Below are 25,113 nucleotides of genomic sequence, written 5' to 3'. Positions count from 1 at the left end.
TAAGAAAAATTCTCTTACAGATACCAGCACAAATGAATCAAATAGCATTAAAAAGAAGGTAGAGATAGACACATTTGTGGCTCCTAACACGTGATTCAGAAGTTGACAACAAGGGCTATTCATTAAGCCCAAATGAAGATAATTGTGTGCCTACACTTCCTTCAATATCCCAGAGCAGAGAGCAGGCTTCAAGGTCAACTACAAATGAGAAGCCTTGGCTTGGGGCCTGACCGATGAGAGCTAATGGACTAATTTGTAATGTGGAGAATAGTCTGACATTGCTTGCAGCACCTGAGTTTTGCTGACATGCTGCTAACGAGCCGAAAATCCAAGGTTGGGAAAGCAATCAGACGGTCTATGTAACAACATGCAATGCAATGTTGCAGAGACCAACCTGCTACCATTTTTTCCACTATAATCAGTACTGTATTTATTTAGAGGAAGTTTGAGGCATGCCTTCTGGATCAGGGGCAGCCAATTAAGTTATTAAGACTTATGTATACTATAGGTACATAGGTTCCTGTTAATAAGTAAATGACCACGCTTCACGCTGATGCTTGTCTTTATAGAGAGGCTTTATTTCTTTAGTTCATCCAAGAGAAAGGCCCCCAGCTGTGGCTGTCCTCCTGCTCTCAATCCTCTCTCTCTCTGCTGCTAGAATGTGGAACCTTTGCTTAATCATAACAACAAAGGTTCCTTGGTAACTAGGTTACATGGCAGCAGCTGAATTGATGTGATTGTAAACTCAATGAAGTAAATGTAACCACCTCCTAACACCTCCCTTCCTTTTACCAAAATATAAGTATTTGCCTAAACTAGATAATAGATTTCATTGAACATAAGTAGTTCATTATTTACATAGTATCTGATACACCGCTATATGAAGAAATAATTAAATTGCTTTAAATACCTTGCAGTGCAGTTACAAGTTGTTGTTTACCTTTTTGCAAATTGCTATCCTCTCCTTGTTCCAGACCCCACCCCCTTTAACAAGCACCGAAGATCCCAAATCTTTAACAACTTGTTTGGGCTGTGAAAATATGGATGCACCTTTGCGCACCTTGGTGGGAAGTTTGATCTTGATCCAATCACCTTCCTCAAGACTGAATTCTCTACAAGCATTCTTCCTGTCATATTGCTCCTTGGATCTGACCCCAGATTCAAATATCTTCTCTCTCACTCCCTCCAGATCTATTCCTACGAATTTTGACCTTCCCATCCAGCCTGGACACATGTGTGAGTTAGGTTTCCTCCCTCTTAATAGTTCAAATGGGGATACACCCGTAACACTGTGTGGTGCTAGTCTATATTGGAATGTTCTCTCCATTATGGTCCTGATCCAGTCACCTCCTGTTGCTACCGCAATTCTAATTGCATCCATGAGAGTGCGGTTGAAGCGTTCTACACACCCATTGGTCTGGGGATGATATAATGAAGTGGTTACTTGTTCTATTCCATGGTTACTCAAGAACTCTCTAAATTCCTTGGAAACCAATTGGGTCCCATTATCTGATAAACACTTTCTGGGGAATCCCTCTCTCCAAAATAATTGCTCCAAACATTTAATGATGCTACTGCTGGATATGTCTCTTAGTGTAAATATTTCGGGCCACTTGGATAATAAATCTATGACAACCAGTACATAGGTGTCTCTCCCACCCTTGATATTGAAAGGCCCTAGTAAGTCTAAAGCAACCTCATCCCATGGAACTGTGGATGGCTTTCTAACAGTCATGGGTACTTTTTGAATCCTGAGACCCTTATTACCTTCAATGCAATCACAACAATTGTTGACCACTTCTTCAGTGTCTTTGTCAAGATTAGGCCACCAAAATTCTGCTCTAACCAAGCCTTTGGTTCTAGGCAGTCCCAAATGCCCAACATGAGCTAGCTCAATTATTAATTTTCTCATTTTAATAGGTACAACCATCTGATGTCCTCTATGTAAGTATCCTTTAGCAATCCAGAGTTCTTCCTTAACTTTGGCAAACCCGCCTAAATCACCAATATAGTTTCTTATTCTGTTCTGCGTCACCAATGTTAAAACTCTCTGGTACAATTCATCCTCTGAACATGCATTGTCCCACTCCTCTTTCTTTACTGACTCATGAACCTGAAATATTTCAACACCTTTCTCATGAGTCAGAGGAGACTCCTCAGACACTGTTTCTCTCATTACTGATCTGGATAAGGCATCAGCAACTACGTTGGTTTCACCACTAATGTGAAGCATATCATATTGCAGGCCTTGTAGGGATGTCACCCACTTCATGATGCGTCTGGAGACTCCCTCCAGACCACCTTTGGTAAATATTCCTATTAGGGGTTTATGGTCTGTACATACTGTGAATTCTCTGCCCCACAAATATCTTTTGAACTTTTCCACTCCCCAGACACAAGCCAATGCTTCCTTTTCTACCACTGAATATCTGTTCTCAGGTCCTTTGAGAGATCTAGAGGCAAATGCTATGGTGTGTAAGCCCTCCTGATCTTCCTGCATTAGGACTGCCCTAATACCATAGTCACTTGCATCCACAAATAGTAATGAATGTCTACTTTCTTCAAACGTTTTCAAGATGGGTGCATTGACTATAGCATCTTTAATCTTACCAAACTCTTCCTCACAAGATTCATTCCACTTGAACGTAACACCTTTACGAGTCAACATCCTCATGTTCCTTGACAAATTTGCCAACCCTCTAACAAACTTGCCATAAAATTCAACCAGACCTAGAAAAGATAGTATATCTGCTTTGGATTTTGGTGCTTCCATCTTGCGAATAGCTTCTATGGCCTTTTCTTTGGGTTTGATCCCTTCACCTGTAATTTCATGACCTAGATATTCAACTTTGTCAGTTTTGAATATGCATTTCTCTAACGATACTGTAAGGCCAGCCTCTTTGAATATGTTCAACACTCTCTCTAACCTTTTATCATGTTCTGCTTCATTTTTCCCACATACTAGCACATCATCCTGGTAACACATGACACCTCTCTCTCCTCCCAGTAATCTGTACATGACGTTCTGAAATACACTAGCTGCTGAAATCAATCCAAATGGCATTCTTATACATCTGAAAAGGCCAATAGGGGTAATGAAAGCTGTGAGATCTCTCGAATCAGGGTGTAATTCTACTTGGTGATATGCAGATTTGAGGTCAATAAGAGAAAATACTTTGGAATCAGACACCCCTGCCAATAAATCATCTATTCTGGGTAAAGGAAATTTGTCAGCCACTACATTTTTATTCAGGTGTCTAAGGTCTATGCATATCCGCAGAGATCCACTGCTCTTTCTCACTATTACAATAGGACTAACCCACTCTGAGGAATCAATTCTCTCTATCACCCCTTCACTTTCCATTTTATTCAATTCACTCTCTACATCTTTTCTCAGGGCCAAGGGAATGGTCCGTAATTTGGCAACTTTGGGAATGGCATCCCTTTTCAAACGAATTTTGTGCACAAATCCCTTCAAGCACCCTAACTTAGTGCCACTCATATGCCCTCTGGCCCCTTCCATAACAATGCTCGAGACCGATTTTCCACCGGATTTTCCACCTTCAACAGTCAAAACCTGTTCTGGGTGGCTTGCTTCAAGTCTTATCTTGAGCTCTGCCTGATCGCTCCAGGACAACAGCTCTCCACGTCTGTTGGCTACATGGATAGTCCCTAACGCCTTCCTGTCTTTGAATTGGAGCTCAGCTTCAAAGCACCCTAAAATTTCTATGGGCACATCTCCATAAGCATTTGCTCTGACTACATTCTCCCACAATGTACAACATCCAAATGTCTCCTTCCACACTTGCACACTTATCAAAGTATAATCTGCTCCACTGTCCATGAGCATTGATACTGGCACCCCTCCAACTAACACAGTTGCATATGGTTTCTTTTTCTTGACCTTCCCATCAATGGCATTGACTGAAAATATAACTTCTCTACCAGCATCATCAATTGATATAAATTCTTGATCTGCATTGACTTCATGTATTTGACTTGGGGCGGTATAAAAATTCCTACAGCATCTAGCCATGTGTCCTCTGACCCCACATTCATTACATATAATGTTTGATGCATAACATTCTTTGTCAGATGCTTTGTGATATAGACTCCCACATCTGAAACACCTCCTAATTGATTCACCTCTAGGATAACCAGAGTCCCTGCCACCCCTGAATGTAACATTCTCACTGGGCGACCCTCTGGTAGATGATCCTTGTCCCCATGCTCTGGTAAAGGGACCTTGGCGACCCTCAGGTCTCCTACCCATTTGCCAAGTGCGACGCGCAGTTGCCGCACCTCTCTGCATCACTCTCGAAACCTTATGTATGGCAGCTTCATTGTCATCAGTTTTGGGCTTATCTTGAGATGTATTATCCACTTGAAGCATTTGTATACATTTGTCTGTGTGTTCTATCATTTTCGCTATCTCAATTGCTCTATCAAGAGAAGGATTTCTTTCCTTCCATAACTCCTTCCTGATGTTATCATTAGAACACTTAATCATGAGTTGGTCCCTGACATGCTCATCTCGACAATGGTCAAATCTACATTTGATGGCTAAACCTCTAAGAGCAGTTACAAATTCCTCAATACTCTCTCCAGTTTTTTGAGTTCTCGTGGCAAATTTGTACCTTTCAAGAATTATATTTTCTTCAACACAGTAGTGTTTGTCTAATTTTGCTAATGTTTTCTCATATGGACCCCCATCAGGAATGTCTGGAGGTTCTGGTAGTTTTTTGACCACTTCCTGTCCTGCGGCACCTAAACAGTGAAATAGGAGCGCCTCTTTGCGCTCATTGGAGAAATTGGGTCCAAATGCTGCCAGTGCATATTTTTGAAAACCCTCTTTCCAGTCTATCCAACGCACTCTGGGCTCACCTGGTGTAGGCAGGAAGAAAATTGGGGCTGGGACGTTTGCCATGTTGTGAATTAATTAATGTCACCCCCAGGTAGGAAACCTTACACAGCCACACTGTCACTTACTTGTACTTAAATTTTATAAGGTGTGATTTCAGGTGGTACCTGTGCTGATATTGTCAGCGCTGTCTGTGGTAGTTGCAATTTGTGATCCACAGGTCAGCCTCCTCCGTAATCCACAGGTGATCCAATTTGTGATCCACAGGTCATCCAACCTCCTCAATATTCGTGCTCAGCTCCAGTATGCTTTTATGGTTCTCTCCACTGCCAGGCACTGACTTCTTTCTTGGTGCTCTGCTCCAAAATGCGCTTTGCTGGTTTACTCTGCTCCAGGAGGATGGCCGTGTTTCTCGCCTGCTATTACACAACACATCTAGTGTAACACTCCGTCCATTTGCATCCAAACTGTAATCAATATTGCTGCAGTGTTGCTGCTGCTGGGGGCCTTTTCTCCTTGGCCCAATCTTCGTCGCCAATGTTAATAAGTAAATGACCACACTTCACGCTGATGCTTGTCTTTATAGAGAGGCTTTATTTCTTTAGTTCATCCAAGAGAAAGGCCCCCAGCTGTGGCTGTCCTCCTGCTCTCAATCCTCTCTCTCTCTGCTGCTAGAATGTGGAACCTTTGCTTAATCATAACAACAAAGGTTCCTTGGTAACTAGGTTACATGGCAGCAGCTGAATTGATGTGATTGTAAACTCAATGAAGTAAATGTAACCACCTCCTAACAGTTCCCCTAACCAATCCCTCCCATCAATAGGTTTTAGTTTGCCATGTAGGATGATGACATAAATGATGCACATCGAGGTATAAAACATTTAAATAATCACATTTGGGAGTGAGTTTGTGAATTACTGTATGTTATTCGCTAGATTCCCCTACTATATATAATGCTGATAATAAAGTAGTACTTTGCCATATTCTTGGTTAATTGGGTTTGAGATCATTATTGGTAATTCCATCTAGCACATGATACTCTTCAAGGTGCTAGAGCACATTTTGGTAGCAGTGTTGATTGTTCTGGTCTTATTAACCTCGGTCCAGTTCTAGACTCTCAGACTCTTGATTGATTCCACTATTAGGCAGAAGACTGTGGATCTTCCTGTGGAGATCGGCCCGCAAATACACATATGTGAGAAGAATCGGTCGACATGTGCCCCTTTGATGAAATTCCTGTTCGTTCCCCAGAGGTACCCCATGGACTGAAGGCAAACTGGTTGATTGGGGAAGTGTCGATGCCGTGGGTCTCGAGCTGAGCCACGGATGTAAGTAGAACATTGAAGATAGCGAAAATAGGGGGAGGGACTGTACTGAAAATATATGTATAAAAGTAACAGGATATTTACGGATAAGAAAGAAGAGAAATAGATACCTAGATTCCCAGTTCCAAGAAGGGTGGAAGGGAATGCACTAAAACGTCAAATAGAGGCATTGTTTAAGGATTCCTGAGGCAAGGCCAAGAAGAAGAATGTGTATCAAACTCCAAAATGGAGTAAACAATGAGATAAGATACATTTAAAGTAAAGGAAGGCGTACACAGAACATTTAAACATGCATATGTGAATGGGGTTATAAGTATGTCAGTATAAAACTTTTTATTGTGTTTAGATTAGGAGATATAAAAACAATAGTAAAAAATTAAGGAGATCATCAGATTTTTAAATCATGTGATTGACGTCAATTAGGAGGGTAAACATCAAAGGAGAATAATTAATAAATAAAGCAGAGACTCTTAAAACATCAATAATAAAAAAGAAGCAATTAAAATGAATAGGAACCAAAGAACATAATTACATAGATTTTTAAAGTGGTTAAAACATTTTTTTGTTGTTGTAATAAGCAGTGATTGATGTTGCCTGCTCCAATTAATCAGTGTGCTAAACTTGATAAAATAAATAAGAGAATAGAATATCTGGTAAGTATTGACAGTCGAGATTGACTTGTCATCCAGTGGGACACCGTCTTCTATTCCTATGCAGGACACTGCCGAGACACACACCCAAGATAAGACAATATCACATGAAGTGTGTTAGAGGCATAACTAATAAAACACTCATGCCTTGGCCTCGGGAGGGTTTGTTGGCAAAAACAATATTGCAACAAATGACAAAATATTTACATGCTACACACAAGGGGAAGAAGTTACAGAAAAGATTGGCCCTTTTAGAATTCTGGAAAATGTATCAGTGCACGAAAGAAGATCTGCCTAAAAAAGAGTGGATGCTTAATCAGCATTAGGAGGAGGATATAGCACCTTCTGCTCCTCTGTCCACTCCTGTAAAAAGTCCTCTTTTCCCTTCTGAAAACAAGAGCACAGATACAGAGGAACAAGGATTTTATCCTTTAAAGGAATTGAAAAGCAGTGGCAGGGTATGTTAATCCGACATACAAGCCCCCTCTTATAAAAGTGATGATAATTCAGAAGAGAGCAAAAAAGTAGAGAACACAAATATATGCCAACACGCAATGAAAGTAAACAGTGTGATGAGAGAATGGACAGGCAGGACAGACAAATGGAGATATAGTAAGAGGCAAGGCGACAAAGGGGAGTGAAAGATAAGGTTAAGGGAGTGAATATTTTACAGAATTAATGGATGAGAGGACAAATAGTACTTAACTTAGATGATAAGGAAACTAAAGGAAAGGGGTTCGGGAAAAGGAAGAACGAGAAGAGCGGGGAAAGAAAGAAACAGAACACAGGAGAACATACAAAGAAGGAAAAACTGAGGAACCAAAAGGAAGAATGAAGAAGGTACGAGGCAGGGAGAGAAAAGGAGGCACTTGAAGAGAAGAAGCGAGAGGCAATAGAAATACAGGGAATGCCAGTATGCAGGTTGAGCAAAAGGCAAGCGGAAGAGAGAAAAGATAGATGAATAGAAGGGAAGATGAGATGAACAGAAGTAGTGGTCTGAAAGATGTTGAGATAGATTATCTATTTCATAGACGCCTAGTGCCGATCAAAGCAAAAGAACAATTTGAGGAGGAGAGAGGGTCGTACAGTCCCGCAGGGAGCTGCAGGGGTTACCTAGAATAAAGGCATGGGCTGAGGAGCATGAAGCAGAAAACATAGGGAAGAGTATTAGGGATTTACAGTTGACTATCATGCACCATTGCCAATTGTTACAACAAAAGAATAAGAAGAAAGCTGGGAGCAGAAAACAGGAGGAAGCAAAGTTAGTTCAGAAATAATTGTCAAAACTAGCCATAGAAGGAGCGGTATTGGCGAGTAATGAGGGTATGACGACACAAGAGCTGTGACCAATTTTTGACCAAGCAGATGAGGAAATGGTCCCGGGGAGGAGGACAATGTGGATTTCAGAACCCTCAGGGAGGAGGAGGATTTACAACAACAACAATGCTGGAATTGCGGGAGGATGGGACATATAGCCAGAACATGTAGAAGTAGACGAGGCATGCAGCAAAATTGGCAAGCTCCAAGAGGGGGATGGGCTATGTTCCACAATATAATACAGAACCACAGGAATATTATGCCCAAGATCACAAGAAGAATCAGGCATGTGCACCACAATCACAGCAAACACAGCAAGTTCCACTATAAATGCAATTGCGACAAGGGCAACCACATCAAGTGCCTATGCAAGCCCAACAGATATAGACCCAGCAGCTACCGACACAACATGCCATGGTACCACAATGGAACGCAATTGTAGGAATACGCAAACACCTGCACCTAAACTAGGGAGTGTGACCGTAGTAGGAGGAAATCCTTAAACAGGCACATGGATGAATTTATATCCACAATAGGATAGCCCACAGAGCGACCTAATATGTTCAGTACTAACATTGACACCAGACCCCGAAGAGGAACCATAGATCAAGGTAACGATAGAAGGCAAGATATTTTCATTCCTTGTAGACACCGTAGCAACTTGTTATTGTGCGCAGGAGGAAAAATACCCAATGTCAGGCATTGCCATGAATGTGCAGGCATTCTCTGGAGCAATGAGTTTATTTCCCTTTCCAGATTAACTGCCAATCTCTATAGGAGAACATGTCGTGTCTATGTCCTTATTATATTCTTGGCAGACACCAGTTAACATACTAGGACGTGACTTGATGACAAATCATAACATGACAATGGGCATCATCACGAGTTGGGCGGTAACACTGGCGCTATTAGCGCCGGCGCTAATAGCCCTACCACCAAACCCCCCCAGCGCTATTAGCGCCGGATCATAGGTTTGGCAGAACGGTTATTGCCCATTCACCATTGGGCCCATTCGGGAATTCATCATTCCCCATTGGGCCCAATGGGGAAAATTCACGCTATTACCACCGGCGGATTTCCCGCCAGCGGTAAACAAGCTGAAAATCTGCAAATTTGCCGCAGATTTCCCCCCAGCTCAGAGCTGGGGGAAATCTACCATGGTCATAATCGGCGGACCCTTAAATGTGGCAGTAATAGCGCTACCGCCACATTTAAGGGTTACCGCCAAACTCGTGATGAGGCCCAATATCTTTTACTGATGAGGGAATTTTGTGCTCCACTCCAGGGATACATTATATGAATGTGATTACATTTATATTAGCCTTCACAGCTCAAAAAGCATGTTGAGGAGTCCCTTTAGATCCAGTAGTATTTTTGTATGGAGTAACTGTTTTATTATTATGGTTACCTAAGTTGGTAGGTAAAATATTAGGAATACCTGAACTATTTTTGTTTATAACAGAAATACCCATGGATGATGAAGAAGGACAGGTTATCCCTTTAGAGTTAGATGCAACAGTGAGCAGAGAGGAAAGAGTGGTTGTCCATGGAACAGATGATTAGGGTAGAAGATGGAGAGCAATGATAGCCCTCAGTGAAGGATATAGATTGACAGACTTCACCGACAAAGAGCTTTTTAGGGATGATTATTCTGAGTATGGAAAAAATGCATAGAATGGCGATGATAAAAAAGAAACCATAATTTTGCTAGGAAGATTTGTTAAATGTGCCAAATATTTTATGGACGACCAATCCATATGACGTGGGCCTATTAAAAGGACAGGGGCAGTTAAATTCAAGCTTAAACCAGAAGCAATTTTTACCACCAGCAAAACAATATCCCATGTCCTGAGACGCAGATGAAGATACATTCCAAACCATTTCCAATTTAATGAAGCAATTAATATTGGGATCTGAGTCCCCATGCAACACGGCTAGGCACCCAGTGAAGAAATCAACTGGGGAGTCGGTAAAATGTATTCAGGATCTCCACCCCCTAAACAATATTGTTGAAGCAGAGTTTCCTTTAGTTCCAAATACTGCCAAGATATTATGTAATATTCCATCTAAGGCTAAATATTTCACAGTTATAGATTTAGAAAACACATTCTTCTCAATTCCCTTTCATGAGAACTCACAAAATGTGACTTCCTTTTTGTATAGAAATATTCATCTGAAACATGCATGTTTGCCCCGAGGGTACTGTGAAACCCCATCAATCTATAACAGAGTCCTTCAGATAGACCTGGGTAATGTACAACTCGAGCGTGCAATAATATAGTACGCAGATGACATATGGGTTGCGGTGAGACAGAGGAAAGGTGCAGCGAAGACTCAGTGTGACCATATTACCAGAGAAAGGATACAAAGTGGACAAAGAAAAGTTACAATATTTTCAGGAAGAGGTCCTGTACATAGTAGGGTAAATTTGTGACACCTGAAAGATCAGAAGCAGTTGTGAAGACTTCAGAACCTAATACAGTGAGGGAAATGCAACAGTTTTTAGGCCTATATAACTATTGTGGGGCCTTTGTTTTCGATTATAGCACCGATATTCAACCACTTTTAAAAGGACTTAAAGAAGCACAGGTAGACAAAAGTAAGATAACATGGACATATGAAATGACTGAAGGATTTGAAGAATTCAAAAAGGCAATTAGTACAGCCCCTGTGCTAGGAATTCAAGACTTTCATGAAGAATTTTACTTATTTTCTCATTCAAATGGAGAAGTCATGACAGCAGTTCACACACAGAAAATGACATTTGGACATGATATGATATGATATGTCATTTATAACATGCCTATACGCAAATGTTTCAATGCATGACAAGACAAGGTAGGGAAGACAGAGGGAGAACAAGACAAACAATCTTAGTAGGCCTTGTGTCATTCAGATTGTGTAAGTGTGACAGCATGAGGTACAGAGTGGAAGGGAGAGGGTGAGGTGCCAGGGAGAAGGAGTTGGGAAGTGTAATCAGGGCAGCAATTGCTCTGAGTAAGTGCAGCAAGGGAAGCACAGCTCTGGGTAAGTACAGGAGGCAGGGGACTGTAGAGGTTACAGATACAGCCCCTAAATGAGCAGGTGAGACTGATCATGAGGATCTTGGCACCCAGTGAGGCTCTGAGGGTAGCCAGGCAACCAGTGAGCGCAGCAGACAGGTATATCAGCAGGGGATGGAGAGAGAGAAAGCAGAGGAGAAAAGGGAGGTATTGAGCTGCTTCTGGAACTTCAGGTAGTCTGGCTCAAGTCTGAGAGGGGCAGGAAGACCATTCCAGAGGAAGGCACCTGCAGACGAGAGAGATCTACTGCCCACTCTCTGCCTGGAGAAGCGTCTGACCCTTAGAGAGTTGTAGGTAGCTAAGTGAAGGGCTTGGGAAGGACGGTATTTTGTAACAGAGAGTTAGATATAATGCACACTCCAGCCCCAGAAAGCCTTCTGGATGATGCAGATGGTCTTGAACTTGATCCTTGCAGCCATCGGGAGTGTAGAGATTTTAGGACTGGAGAGATACGGTCCCTGGGCTTGAGGCCAAGGATAAGTCTTGCAGTCATGTTCTAGATTAATTGAAGAGGGCAGGGAGTAGAGGAAGGCTGATTGCAAACAAGGCTGTTGCAGTAGTCCAGCCTAGAGAAAACCATTGCTCTGGAGACAGTGAGCATCTGGGGGAAGTGAGAAAAGGAATACTACCTCTGAGGAGGTGCAGCTGGTAGTGAGCCTTCTTGGCAAGGTTCATGATGTGAGGAGAGAAGGATAGAGTGGAGTCAAAGATGGCACCAAAGTTTTTTGCCTCACTGGAAGGTAAAGGAAGAGGGCCGAAGGAGGGCGGCCAGAGTGAAAGAGGTAGAGTGGGAACAGAGGTCTTAATGTGAAGGAGATCCGTCTTACTGGCTTTAAGGCAGAGATCGTTGGAGGCGCACCAATCCTGAATTGTGGATTGACAGTCAGGAATGAGCGAGAGAGGAGAGGAGGCTGAGGGGAGCCTGAAAAAGAGCTGAGTGTCATCTGCATAACACTGAACGTTAGAGGAGAAGGTAGAGATTAGATGGGCCAAGTAGACCTTGAAGAGCCAGGGTGAGAGAAAATTGGAAAATTCCCAAGTTGGACCTGAGAGGGCTGGTCCAGAAGGAAGTAGGTCAACATCTCCAGGTCCTGATCCATGATGCCCAGGTTCTCACTGAGTCAATTAATCAGGATGCCGTGATTGACTGTGTCAAAATCAGAGGAAAGGTCAAGGAGGATGAGGACAGAAGGAAGGGTGGAGTCAAGATTACAGAGCAGATCTTCACAGGTGTTCACGAGAGCAGTTTCTGTGCATCTGGCTGCTCTGAAGCTAGACTGGTGCTCGTGGGAGCAACCAACAGATTCAGTGTGGAGAGTAAGCTGGGAGATGGGCAGATTTTCCAGGAGTTTGCCAAGGAAAGGAGTGATAGAGATCAGCCGGTAGTTTGCTTGGCAGGTAGGATCGGCCAAAGGCTTCTTAAGGAGGGGTTGTACAAGGGAGTGCTTGAGGAGAGAGGGGAAAGATCCAGTGTTGAAAGAGTGATTGCAGAAATCAAACAAGACTGGAGCAAGGGTGTCAATGTCGTCCTTGATGGTTCTGGAGGAGCAGGGGAGCACCTGTTTGGACAACACTTTCCTAGATCGGACCTTTCTTGAAACGTTGTCAGAAGTTGTCAGAGAGAAAGTGGAGAAACGAGGAGGATAGAAAGGACTTTCCCTTTGTATTTCGCTGCCTCCTCTGTTGTATGCATGTGATGCCTGTATGCCTACTCCCTTGTATTCTGTTGCCCCGTTGTATGCATGTGATGCCTGTAAACCTGCCCCCTTGTATTTTGCTGCCCCCCTATTGTATGCATGTGATGCCAGTATGCCTGCCCCCTTGTATTTTGCGGCCCCCCTGTTGTATGCCTGTGATGCCTGTATGCCTGCCCCCTTGTATTTTTTGCTTCCCCCTGTTGTATGCATGCAATGCCGGTATGCCTGCCCCCTTGTATTTCACTACCCCTGTTGCCTGCATGTGATGCCTGTATGCCTGCCCCTTGTGTTTCGCTGCGTGCCCCCCCGTTGTGTGCATTTGATGCCTGTATGCTTGAATCCTTCATTTTGCTGTCCCCTCCCCCCATGGCAGCCCTCTCCGGCTATCCCCCTTACATCAACTATACCTTCCCTGCCCATTGTGGGAGTTTGTGTTGACACATTATGGTGCCACCATCAATGCCTTGTTGCTAATGCCTTGATTTGACCTTTTTTTGACTCATGTGACTCCTGTTGGTCAACCCTTCTCGAATCTCGTCATACTCATGCTGGGCTTCCTTTAACATCACTTAATCATGGCGTCCTTGTATCATACCCATTTAAATCTTGAATCCTGGCTTGCACTTGCTGTTCTCTTGCAACATTTTGTATTGAGTACTTACGTCTGCAACTTGATTTGCTCTCTCCACTTGCTTATGTGCTCTTTAACACTGTATTTCGCTTGCTTGCCTCTTCTTCTCTTCCACTACACACATTGCTTCTCACTCTTCCCTTCTGCCTCCCTGCCTTTTCCCTCTCTCCTCTTCCCCCTTCCCGCACTATATTCTATGCACTTGCTCTAGCCGAAATGTCGTCTGACCTAGTAGGATAGTAGCTTGTTCGTTCCTCCCTCTCACGCCCCCGGCTCTCCTTTTGTCAATCTCCAGCACCACCAGAAATGTCATCAGCCCTAGTATGATATTTGCTTGTTTTGTTCCACTCCTTCCACCCTCCCTCACCTCTTGTCAATCTCCAGCACTATCAGAAATGTCGTCAGGCCTAGTACGATAGTCGATTTTCTGTTCTCATCTCCTGAACCCCCCTCCCCTCCTTATCATTGGCAAAGCTATTGCACTCACGGAAATGTCGTCAGGCCTAGTACGATAGTTAATTTACATTCTTAATGTTTCAAGTCCTTCTAAGAATATCATGGTATTTTCCCTTGCTGCCTCTCCTTAAATAACTCTGAAACACATGTGTGTATAGGCACTACACAAATAAACTATCATTCATTCATTCAGAGGGGGGCGAGAGAGGTAGAGAGAGAGGAGGAGGAGAGAGAGGACAGGATGTCCTGAGTTTTTGTGCTGAAGTGAGAATCCAGAGCCATTTAGAGGGCCTGGGAGGGAACAGGAGAGGTGGATACTGCAGAAGGATTGGCCAGCTCCATGCAGATTTTAAAGAGTTGAGCCATGTTATTATAGGCCGCAGAAACGCAGGCTTGGATGTGGACTCTCTTTTTGGAGAGGACGAAGTGTCTGTATTGGCTTTGGAGCAGGGAGCAGGCCAGTTTGTCAGAGGATGCGCCGAAGCTCTCCACTTCCTCTCAGCCACCTTGCACTTGTGTTTCAGGGCAGCGAGGTCAGAGTCATACCAAGAGTTGCACTTGGAGGGAGACTTCAGATGGATTTTCATGGCAGAGGCGAGGATGTCCAGAATGTTGGAGATAGCAAGATTCAGGTTAGAGAGGGCTGTGTCAGAGTTTGAGTCAGCCACAGGAGTAGGAGGAGCAGATAAAATAAATGCAAAGGCATCCCCTGACACATTCTCTTCATGGGCCGAATGACCGAGAAGGTAGGTGGCAGTGCTGGGGTGGGCTTAGCCCGAGGGACAGAGAGTTTCAGATAAGAGGAACGCAGGAAGAGGTCAGTCCAGGAGATAGGAGTGGTGAGAGGGTTAGAGAGGGTAATGTTTGATGAAATGAGAACTTCCAAGGTGTGTCCGGCAGAGTGTGTCAGAGCATAGGGTAGAATGGAGAGAGAAAGAGTGTTGCAGAGGTTGCGGAAGAGCCCAGATGATGGATTACAAGCATCGAGGTGGATGTTGAGGTCTCAGAGGAGAAGTTGAGAGGGAGCAGCAAGGAAAGAAAAGGAGAGGTCTGCCCACTCTGAGAGGAAAAGGGCAACCTGGCCAGGAGGCCTGTAGATGGTGGCTACGGTCAGAGAGAAGCTAGGAGAGATAGAGAGCCTGCAGGCCAGGCATTCAAAGGAGGAGTAGGCCTGTGTATGAATGATAGAAGCAGGGACAACTCCGGGTGAGAGCTAATCCACCTCTGGGTCAGTGGATTCTGGGCTCAGAGAGGATCTTATAGCCATCAGGGAGGAGAGTGTCAAAACTCGTTCCAGAGCTTGCTGTGAACCATGTCTCAGTGAGAGCAAGGGCATACAGGTCAAGTTCTTCGAGGAGCTGGCAGATGTCAGAGGAGTGTTTGACAGCAGAGTGAGAGTTGAGAGTAGCGACGTGGAGCAGGTTGCCACATTTGAGAGACTTCTGGGGTGGACTACAGGCTTGAGGTATACCCAGCGGAAGTGGTAGAGGGGCCTGGCAGTGGGCAGAGGTGGTAGAAAGAGGTAGCATAGCAGCCAGAGAGGAGGAGGAAGGTGCCAGAAAGTCGGCAGAAGAAAGTGGTTGCAGAGGGGTCAGAGATGTGCTAGTAGGAGTAGCAGGAGAAGGAAGGAAGTTGACGAGACATGGGAGACACCTATTGAAAAGGAGGAGCTTGGTCTGAGGACCCTGGACCAAAATGGTGCCATTCAGATAGACATTAATTATGGTATTGGAGGAGTCAAAGGAGGCCAAGAGGACCTCCCACTGAGTGCCACCATTAATGGGAGAGGAAGAAGATACAGGAGAGGGAGCCAAGACCATATAATGGGTAAATAGGTCTGGTGAGGAAATGACAAAGAGGATATCGATGAGAGTCTGTGTGGAGGAAGCACTGACATAGGTATCAACTACAGGGAGGCCTGGGTTGAAGACTGGAATCTCCCTTTTGAACCTCTTCCTTCCAGACTTAGTGAGAGCAATAGGATAGGAGATAGAGTAGCAGTTAGAAAAGACAGGACACATGGAAAGCACCATAGATAGTGCGCGGAGGTAAGTTTGAGGTGGAGGGAGCAAAATAGAGAGGAGAAAACACACAGCCCAGCGCCACCAATGCAAGAGCGTGGGGGGCGGATATCACACAATAGGGAACACATCAGGGGAGAAAAAAGGTGACACACAACAGTACAGCGGTACCCACAGAGGGGAGGGGACCAAGAGAGTGGGAGAGAGCCTAATGGGAGGCAGTTCACAGTAAAACAGTAACCACAATTCAAACCTGCCCAGATTTGACTTTTCTAAAAAGAGGGCTAAATGCCTAGTTGTAAGCACAGCAGCAGTGCAAAACCATTGAGATTCAACTTTCCTAAAATGAGGGGAAAATTGCCTAGTTATAAACACATCAGCAGTGCAAAAAACACCCAGATTCAACTTTGCTAAACTGAGGCAAAAAAGGCCTAGCAGGGCAAATGTGACTTTCATGGGGAAATGAGAACGGTGGCTAAGCAAGAACAATTATTTGAGGTGAAGCATGTGGTGAGATAAGTGAAATAGGTATAATGTGAGGGGAAGGTCAGTTAGTGGAGTGCAGTTAATGCCTCCCCAGTAACTGCACCTACCTAGTATGTAGCTGCAGGTTGAAGGCTGCAGGCTCCTTGTTTCCCCAGCTGACATCAGCAGACACCATCTGAAGCTGCTTCCACTGGAGCTGTCCTTAGCCTTCAGTGAGGGGGCTGCCATGGCAGGGGCTACCTAGGGTGGCAGACTGTAAGGGAAAGGTGGCCAATGGGAGTGTGGTGAGTGGAAGGGAGGTGGGGAAGGAGAGAACAAGGAAGCAGGGATGGGGGCAGGTTGTGGGAACACATGTGCTGCAGTGCCAACAAAATTACAATTTGAACACAAACCATTGGCTATTACAGTGGGATTTTAGATTCAGTTATGAAAGGTCATTACTCTTGAGAACACGCTTTAGCTTCTTCTGCATTTGCAATTGAGAAGGCTTCAAATATTAGAATGGGATATTCAGTAACTTTGTTTGATGAGCACGCAGTTTGGCATTCTGGGAAATCCAAAAGTATATTGATCACACAAAGAGCATCCGGGTACAAGTTAATTATCTCAAACCTTGCAATCAAAATGATTAGGTGCAAAATAGTGAATCCAGCAAATTTCATAGTCAAACTAATAGGGGAAGATGGTTATGTACAGGATTGCACAACGTATACTGAATTTTATGATGACATCACCTGTGTTAGAGAAAATGCTCTCGGAAGGGGGGAGTGCTTTTAATTGATGGTTCTTCAAAAATGGATCAACCTACTGGTGAAAGGCATACTGGGTCAGCAGTTGTAAAGATGAACCGAGAGGGTGAATTTGAATTAGTGACAAGCACGAGATTGCCTTCGCATGGCTCAGCACAGACTGCAGAAAAAGTGGCGCTTATCGCTGCACTCCAAAGATATGCGGATGAGGTAGTGACTCTGCTTATATGATGTCAACTGTACATCTAGGGAAGGAGGGGCTTCCTCTGCGCAGACAACACTCCAGTGCAACATACGGCCCTATTGGAAAAGCTTATTGAGGCATTAAGACTCCCATTGACTATCACAGTCGTAAAATGTGCATCGCACACTAAAACAATGGATGTTATTTCTCATGTAAATGAAGCCCCAGGGGCAGAAGCCAACAAGGAAGCATATTTCCCAAATATGTCTGATTTCGAACTAAGAAGTGTTAAGCAACAATGGATGATGGTCACCAAGGGCTTTAACATGTTGTCTATTGTTCAGTGAATTGAAATACAATGTGAAGCCTCACAGGAGGAGCAAGATTTATGGAGAAAAAAAGGGGTGTTCTTTATCTCCCACTGAGGCAATCTGGAGGCAGGATAGCACTGGAAAGCCAGTTTTGCCTTTAGCATTATTGAGGGTAGCGCTGGAGCAGCTTCAATACCTGACTACTTTCCTATGACTCGAGAGAGTCTTGCTGCTGCAATTGCAGAAGATTGGTTTTCACCAAATCTATTAGAACATGTGAAACAGTTTATTGTGAATTCCATCGTGTGCCAGAAATGTAATGCAGGGCACACTTTGCGAACAGTGAGAAGAACAATTCCTAGGCCCATTGGCCCATATCAGCATCTACATATAGTTTATGTGGATATGTTGCAGACATGTAACTGTTATAGGTAGATGCTAATAGTGGTATGACCCTTTTCTAGGTGGATCGAGGCAGGTCCATCTACGCACCCCGATGACACATGTACCGCCAAGTTCCATGTGCATGGGGTGTTCCCAAGATGGGGTGTCTGCAAAGTACTGCAGTCTGAAAATGGACCACATTTTGTAAATGGACTATTTGAGCAAGTAACTCTTTTATTAGGTATAAAACACAAGTTCTCTTCTGCCTATCACTTGCAGGTGATTGGAATTTGTGAGGGATTAAATGGGCTACTTAAAGAGAGGATAGTGAAGATTATGATAACTTTGAAGGAGGGGTGATTTCACAGTTTGACCATTGCTCTATATTCTCTGCAAAGTCAGCAAGGCTCAGATCACCACATAACTCTTCATAAGTGGGTGACTGGATACCGACTGAGACCACCCCTGGATCCTGCAACTAGGGTGAAAACTGATGCCCAGAGTGTAGGAGATAGAGTAGAGGTTAGAGAAGATTTGGGGAAATGCAAAGCACCATAGAGGGTGTGAGGAGGTAAGTAGGAGAAGGAGGGAGCAAAATAGGGAGGAGAAAACGCCCAGCTCAGCGCTGCCAACACAGGAGCGCAGGGGGGCGGTGGAGGTCACACAATAGGGAACACATCAGGGTAGTAGACACACAACAGTACAGTGGTACCCCCAGCGGGGCGGCGACCAAGAGAGTGGGAGTGCCTAAAGGGATGCAGTTGACAGTACAACAGTAACCAAGATTCAAACCCGCCCTGATTTGACTTTCCTAAAAAGAGGGAAAAGGCCTAGTTATAAACACAGCAGCAGTGCAAAACCACCAAGATTTGACTTTCTTAAAATGAGTGGAAAAAAGGCCTAGTTATAAATACAGGAGCAGTGCAAACCCCACCCAGATTCGACTTTCCTAAATGGAGTCAAAAAAGGCATAGTTGTAACACAGCAGCAACGCAAATGTGACTTTCCTGGGGAGATGAGAAGGGTGACTAAGCAAGAACAATTAGCTCTGGTGCAGCAGCTGGTTAGATAAGTGAAATAGGTATAATTTGAGGGGAGGGTCAGTTAGAGTTGTGCAGTGAATGCTGCCCCTGTAACTGCACCTACCTAGTATGTAGCAGCAGGTTGAAGGCTGCAGGCTCCATGCTTCCCCGGCTGACACGGCAGACAGCATCTGGATCTGCTTCCACTGGAGCTGTCCTTAGCCCCTGAGTCCCTCACTGAGGGGGCTGCCATGGCAGGGTCTACCTAGGGTGGCAGACTGTAAGGGCCAGGTGGCCAATGGAAGCTGTGAGAAACCTGAAGGTGCCTCACCCACTAGTCCCCAGGGATCTGTCATCCAGGTGGCCAGGACCCGGCCATCACTTTTGGATCCAGTTCCTGGGGGTACACCAGTGCGAGAAAATCACCTGGATGAGTAGTCTTCCGGGAGCGGAAGTGGGACACCATATGGGGAGATGCAGTATTCCCTTCCCTGTAACACCTTTTCCCCATCCTAACAGGTAGGATACCTAGTAATTCAACATCCCCTTTCCCGACTTGAACACTTTCTCATGGACAGCTCATCATGAGCGACAACAGACTAACACCCAAGCCATATACCTGACAATGACCCATTACAATTGTCAGGCAATGTCAGGCAATTACTGATCATTACACACACCTGACTTCCATCACACTTACCCACACAAATAAAAGGCAGAGCACAAAAGCACTCATTGAGTGAGGCAAAACACATGAGGAAACAGCAGTTCCAAGATGGCAGTTTAATACGAGAAGAAAGACAGCACGCCCAGAGAGGGTTGCAAGGAGCGAAGTGCCCTTGACCTTTAAAAACTGTTACCTTCTTAAACCTTGGAAAGTAAGAAACCTAAGACCAAGAACTAAACACCTGATCCATATAGCTGACATGTCCCATTGCAATTGTCAGGAAAGGTCAGGCAATTACAGATCATTAAACACACCTGACTCCCATCACACTTACCCACACAGATAAAAGCCAGAGCACGAAAGCACTCACTGAGCGAGGCAAAACACATGAGGAGACAGCAGTTCCAAGATGGCAGTTTAATACGAGGAGAAAGACCAGAGAGGGTTGCAAGGAGGGAAGTGCCCTTGAGCTTTAAAAACTGTTACCTTTGTAAACCTTGGAAAGTAAGAAACCTAAGACCAAGAACTAAAGCTGATAAAACCTGAACGGTGTGTCAGAGGTGGCCACAGCTCTCCCGTGTCAATAACCAAGGTGGGGAGGAACAATAGCCGCTGTTATACTGTCCATGGCTCCTACAACAAAGCAGCGTCAGTAAAGACAGCACATCTGGTGAGTGGGAGAGACTCATACCAAAGCAGCCTGTGTTTTGAACCAAGTTTGCAAGCAGTAACATTGTATGAAGATATCTAAAGAGAACAGTGTGTGAGACGTAAGTGATGAGCTACCCAAATAGAATTGGAAACCAAAGGAGTAACTGAACTTTGGGAAGCCAAGAAAAGATACCATAGACAGAGAGGCCCGGCGCCACATGGGTGCTCATTTGAAAGTCTCTGTTAGGTATCCAACTGATGCTAAGTGTGAGAAAAGGGAGTCTTGAGATCGAAGTGGTAATGCAACGGGTCAAGCTAAACCCCTTGCACATTCGAAAGTCTTTGATGATTTAATATATACTGCAATTGGTCCGAGCCCGGCTGAGAGAGACTAACTGGGTAAAAGAAAGAGATGTGAGCCCGGCTGAGGTGGATCTGGGGTGAACCGTGAGTCTCCTGAGAAAGAATATTCTCTGAAAATTGTAATAAGGGGATCTGAGTCCAGAAGAGGGGGATCCAACATTGAACTTTTGTTTTTGAAAAGGGATCTTATTCTGGGCTGAGGGGGATCCAGGGTGAACACTGTAATGGATTTCATGACATGTCACTCTCCAGCCAGGGACTTCCTCCACTGACACTGAAGGTGGCACACAATAGAAAATGCATTTTTATTTTTATTTGAACCCTGGGTTCTTTTTTTGAGAAGGCACCCAACCCGTCTCACAACCACCTTAACAAATACCCTGTGTCGTAATGGACCATGAACTAGGCCGGTGTGTAAAAATGAAATATTTATTTATTTTTAGAATTCAAATAAAAAATCAGAGCAAAACAAAATTTAGGGCAGCAGCCAACACAGTGTGGCAATACAAATGCAAAACCTTATAGCACAGTTAATTCAACTTCTAACACTAAATACACACACCTTTAAGAGAACTGGAAACAAAATCACTTTAATTCACAATCACAGATGGCAAATAGGTTATGCACTCCCTCTGCAACACTTCCCCCCAAACACCTGCTGACTAAATTCTGCATGGATGGAAAGCAGTGGCAAGGAGTGATTAAGGAAACATCGGATTTAAAATTCAGGCCACCACCCCAGAATGGGAGGCCAGAAACTAAATGAAAACCTTCAAAATGAGCAAAATGGCATACTCAGATTTTACTGGTTACTTATAGATCAGTTTACACTTATGGTAGGATAGCTTGACAGAAATGTGTGTGACTGCACTAAAGAGACAAGGAAGCTTACAGGCTAATGAGCAGGGCACTAAAGCAATGTGAACACAGGTGAGAAAATGGATTTTGGGAAGGAAAACAATGCAGCAGAAATCAGACGTGGCAGAATTGCAATTCCTTATTTTACACAGGCTTTAAACAGGCAAACAGCTAAGGCTTAGCAGTCAAAATCAGAAATCGTTTTTTGGGATGAGAAACAAAGGCGCAGCACAGGAAGGATACTTAGGGGAAGCGATGACACATTATAATGACGCATTATAAGAAGATAGGATGGGTTAATAACGGGCCCGCAAATAGCGGCCTGTTATTAGCTCCCTGGTCCCTTAACGGGTCCCGCTAAGGACGGCTGGTAAAACCAGCCGGCCCTAGTGGGACCCGCTAAGGGACCCCGGAATGAGGTGGTAGGGGGTTAACGGCACTGGCATCCTTACCGGTGCCGTTAACCCCTTATTGCCATACTCATAATGACCCCCTATGTCTTTCATATCATGGGGAAGTTAAAGTGGTGGCACGTTATATGCTACTTCCTTTTTCTTCAGAATTGGTGCTGTATACCCAGAAGCTTCGTTTAGCTCCTGTTCATCCAATCCTTACGGCCATTCCTGCTGTATGTTTCACAACCAGGCACTATTATTGAATGGGACAAAAACAGGACTATCTCAAGCGTCTAACATATGAAAAAGCAATCGAGGACAATATTTTCCCCACTGCTGATGATTAAAAGGACATGGCTTGAAAAATTATAGAAAGTTCAAAGATATGAGAAGCAGCCCATGCTCTATCATTGAAACTTATGTACAGAGGTTGACCTATCAGAACCCCACATTTGATGGTAGCATGCAGTTTAAAAAATAACCTAATTATTGAATACCCTTCTATGTAGTTCCCAAACTGTTAAATTAATATTTTAACAATAATGTTAACTTACAAAGGTGGCTTCTCACTGAAAGTGCCAACCCAACTATTACTACCACAGTGCCTCCAGAATTATTCATTTGATAGACCAGAGGTTATAGGAGGTGAAATCACTATAGTTTTCCGGAAATGGTTCACACATCTATCTCACCCGTTCACTCTTCCATTGGGGTGGGTAGGTGTGTACATTTCTCCATCCCATTGAACTATTAAATGCTGGATAAAGGTTGTAGTATCGCCATTAGGAAACAATGCTTGTCATACTCAGTATTTCTTTTTTAACATTTGAATGCTGAGCTCCTACTTTCCGTCTGGGAGATCTAAACCATACTACCTTGCTACTTTTTTTTTTTTTTTACTCGAATTTGGGTGAATTCTCTTCAAGAACATATAGCTTTGGAACTTCAGGAACATCTCTCTTTGATGGTGCCCACGCCTTCTTTTCTCTGGGCATTCTCACATCAAATTGCATAACCTTACGTTATTTGATTCTACTCATTCTCTTAATTACATCAGGAGGAATATCCTTCATTATCCTGTCTGGCTATTTACTTATTATTTTTTGTTCTTCTACTCTCAACCCAAAGATACAGTTCTGAAGAGGCATGCCATGATTGCACATGAGCCCTGCATTATTCCAATAGTTCAAGTAGTGATTCCTATGGGAGATGCCCAGGCTAGTACTTTTATTTATATAGTGAAAGTTACACCAAACTGGTTATACAATATAGCCCCTGGGGCCTCCTTGTGAATCACCCTCACTCAGCTCCAGGTTTAACTGATTTGATTATTTGATTTTTGAATTTGTATAGTGCACATCCCATGGAACCAAGTAGGATCGGCATCTGGGCACAAATGATAAAAGTGATTGAGCAAAAGGCTGAGACATTGTCACAGAATTCTATTCAAGGAGGTTGGTTTTTAGCCTTTTCCTGAAGATACAGAGAGAGTAATTTTTTTGTAAACCAATTTGCAACATACTCCAGATCCACGGGCATAAAGAGGAGAAGCGTATGTCGCCCCAAGAGACAGATCTAGATGGTTGAACAACCAAAAGACATAGTTCCAAGGATCGAAGTTACCAATTCAGTTGGTAGAGTGCAATTTCTGAAGAACGATGGGTGGGAGACAAGCCATGGATACATTTAAAAACCAGACAAATGGTATTAAACAGAAGACTCTGCTGTACCAGAAGCCAATGAAGACTTCTATGGAACTGGGAGACAGACAATTTCCTAACCAGGTAAACAATGAGCCTAATGGTGGAATTTGGAATGACCTGCAGTCGCAGTATTTGATTTTTTAGGATGCCCATGAGCAGGGCATTAGCATCGTCTAACCTTGAGGTAATTAGAGTTCCAAATATCATTCAACAGACTTTTGTAATTTTCTCTTTGCAGGGACTTAAACAAAAATATTAACAAAACGCAGGTTATCCAAAACAATGCCCTATGTGCAGAACTTAACATCCTGAAAAAAAGATCTCATCTCAGCAGCGAGAAAGGAGGTGCATTGGCTCCAAATCCAAGAAAGAATTATATATATTCAAAACCCTATCCATCACGCACAAATGTCTTGCTAACGCTGCCCCAGAATAACTGTCTCAGAAAATCATGAGAACCAAAATCCACCAGACGGTGAGGGCATCCACACCCACCGATTTGTTCCTCCAACCTTCAAAGAAGTTAGAGGTGGAGGCTCCAGCTTTCCTGCAGTGGCAGTGCAACACTGGAATGCTCTACCCACTGCCTTAAGAGCAGAAGAATCTTACTGGCCTTTCTGTAAGACCTTAAAACATGGCTTTTCATCTATATAACACTATTATATGATTGAGTATATTTACTGAAATGTCTATGCATGTGAGGTGAGCTTCCTGCCCCACACGTTCCACTATTTTCATGTCTACCTGTGTAACTGATTTCCTTAACAGCACCATGATGCCTTTGGGTTTAGGCACTTTACAAATGTAAAAAATAAATAAAAATAAATAAAATTCTCTGCAATAAGAGGTAGTAGAGGCTTCAACAGTTTGAGTTGAAAGTAGACCGATTTAACAATTTGATTAACCTGCAGGTTGCAGTTCAAGTTTGCCTGCCAGATCCAGCCAAGGTTCTTTACCTTGAGTGAGAACTTTGTTGGAACTTCGAAAAGCCCTGGCCATGGAACAGATAGAAAGAAATTAGCTAGGTTCTTCTTTAAACCGAGTACAATTCATTCAGTTTTCAAAGGGTTCTATTGAAGCTTGCTTTCCAACATCCAGTTGTTTATTTTGTCTGCACAAGATAATTTTCGGTCAATTGCTTCCACTGTTTTTTTTAGCCAGACGAAAATGTGTGTGTGGTCAGCATAAGAATGATATTGCAGATCAAATTGAGAGAAAATACTCAACAATGGACATACATGAATATGAAACAATAATGGATGCAGGGAAGATCCCTGGGGTACATGACACCTGGCAAGTAGAGAATCAGACAGGTGTGTG

This window comes from Ambystoma mexicanum, chromosome 5p (genome assembly GCF_040938575.1).
Source record: "Ambystoma mexicanum isolate Mex_15411 chromosome 5p, UKY_AmexF1_1, whole genome shotgun sequence".
Taxonomy (NCBI): Eukaryota; Metazoa; Chordata; class Amphibia; order Caudata; family Ambystomatidae; genus Ambystoma; species Ambystoma mexicanum.
Note: the sequence above shows the minus strand (reverse complement) of the source record.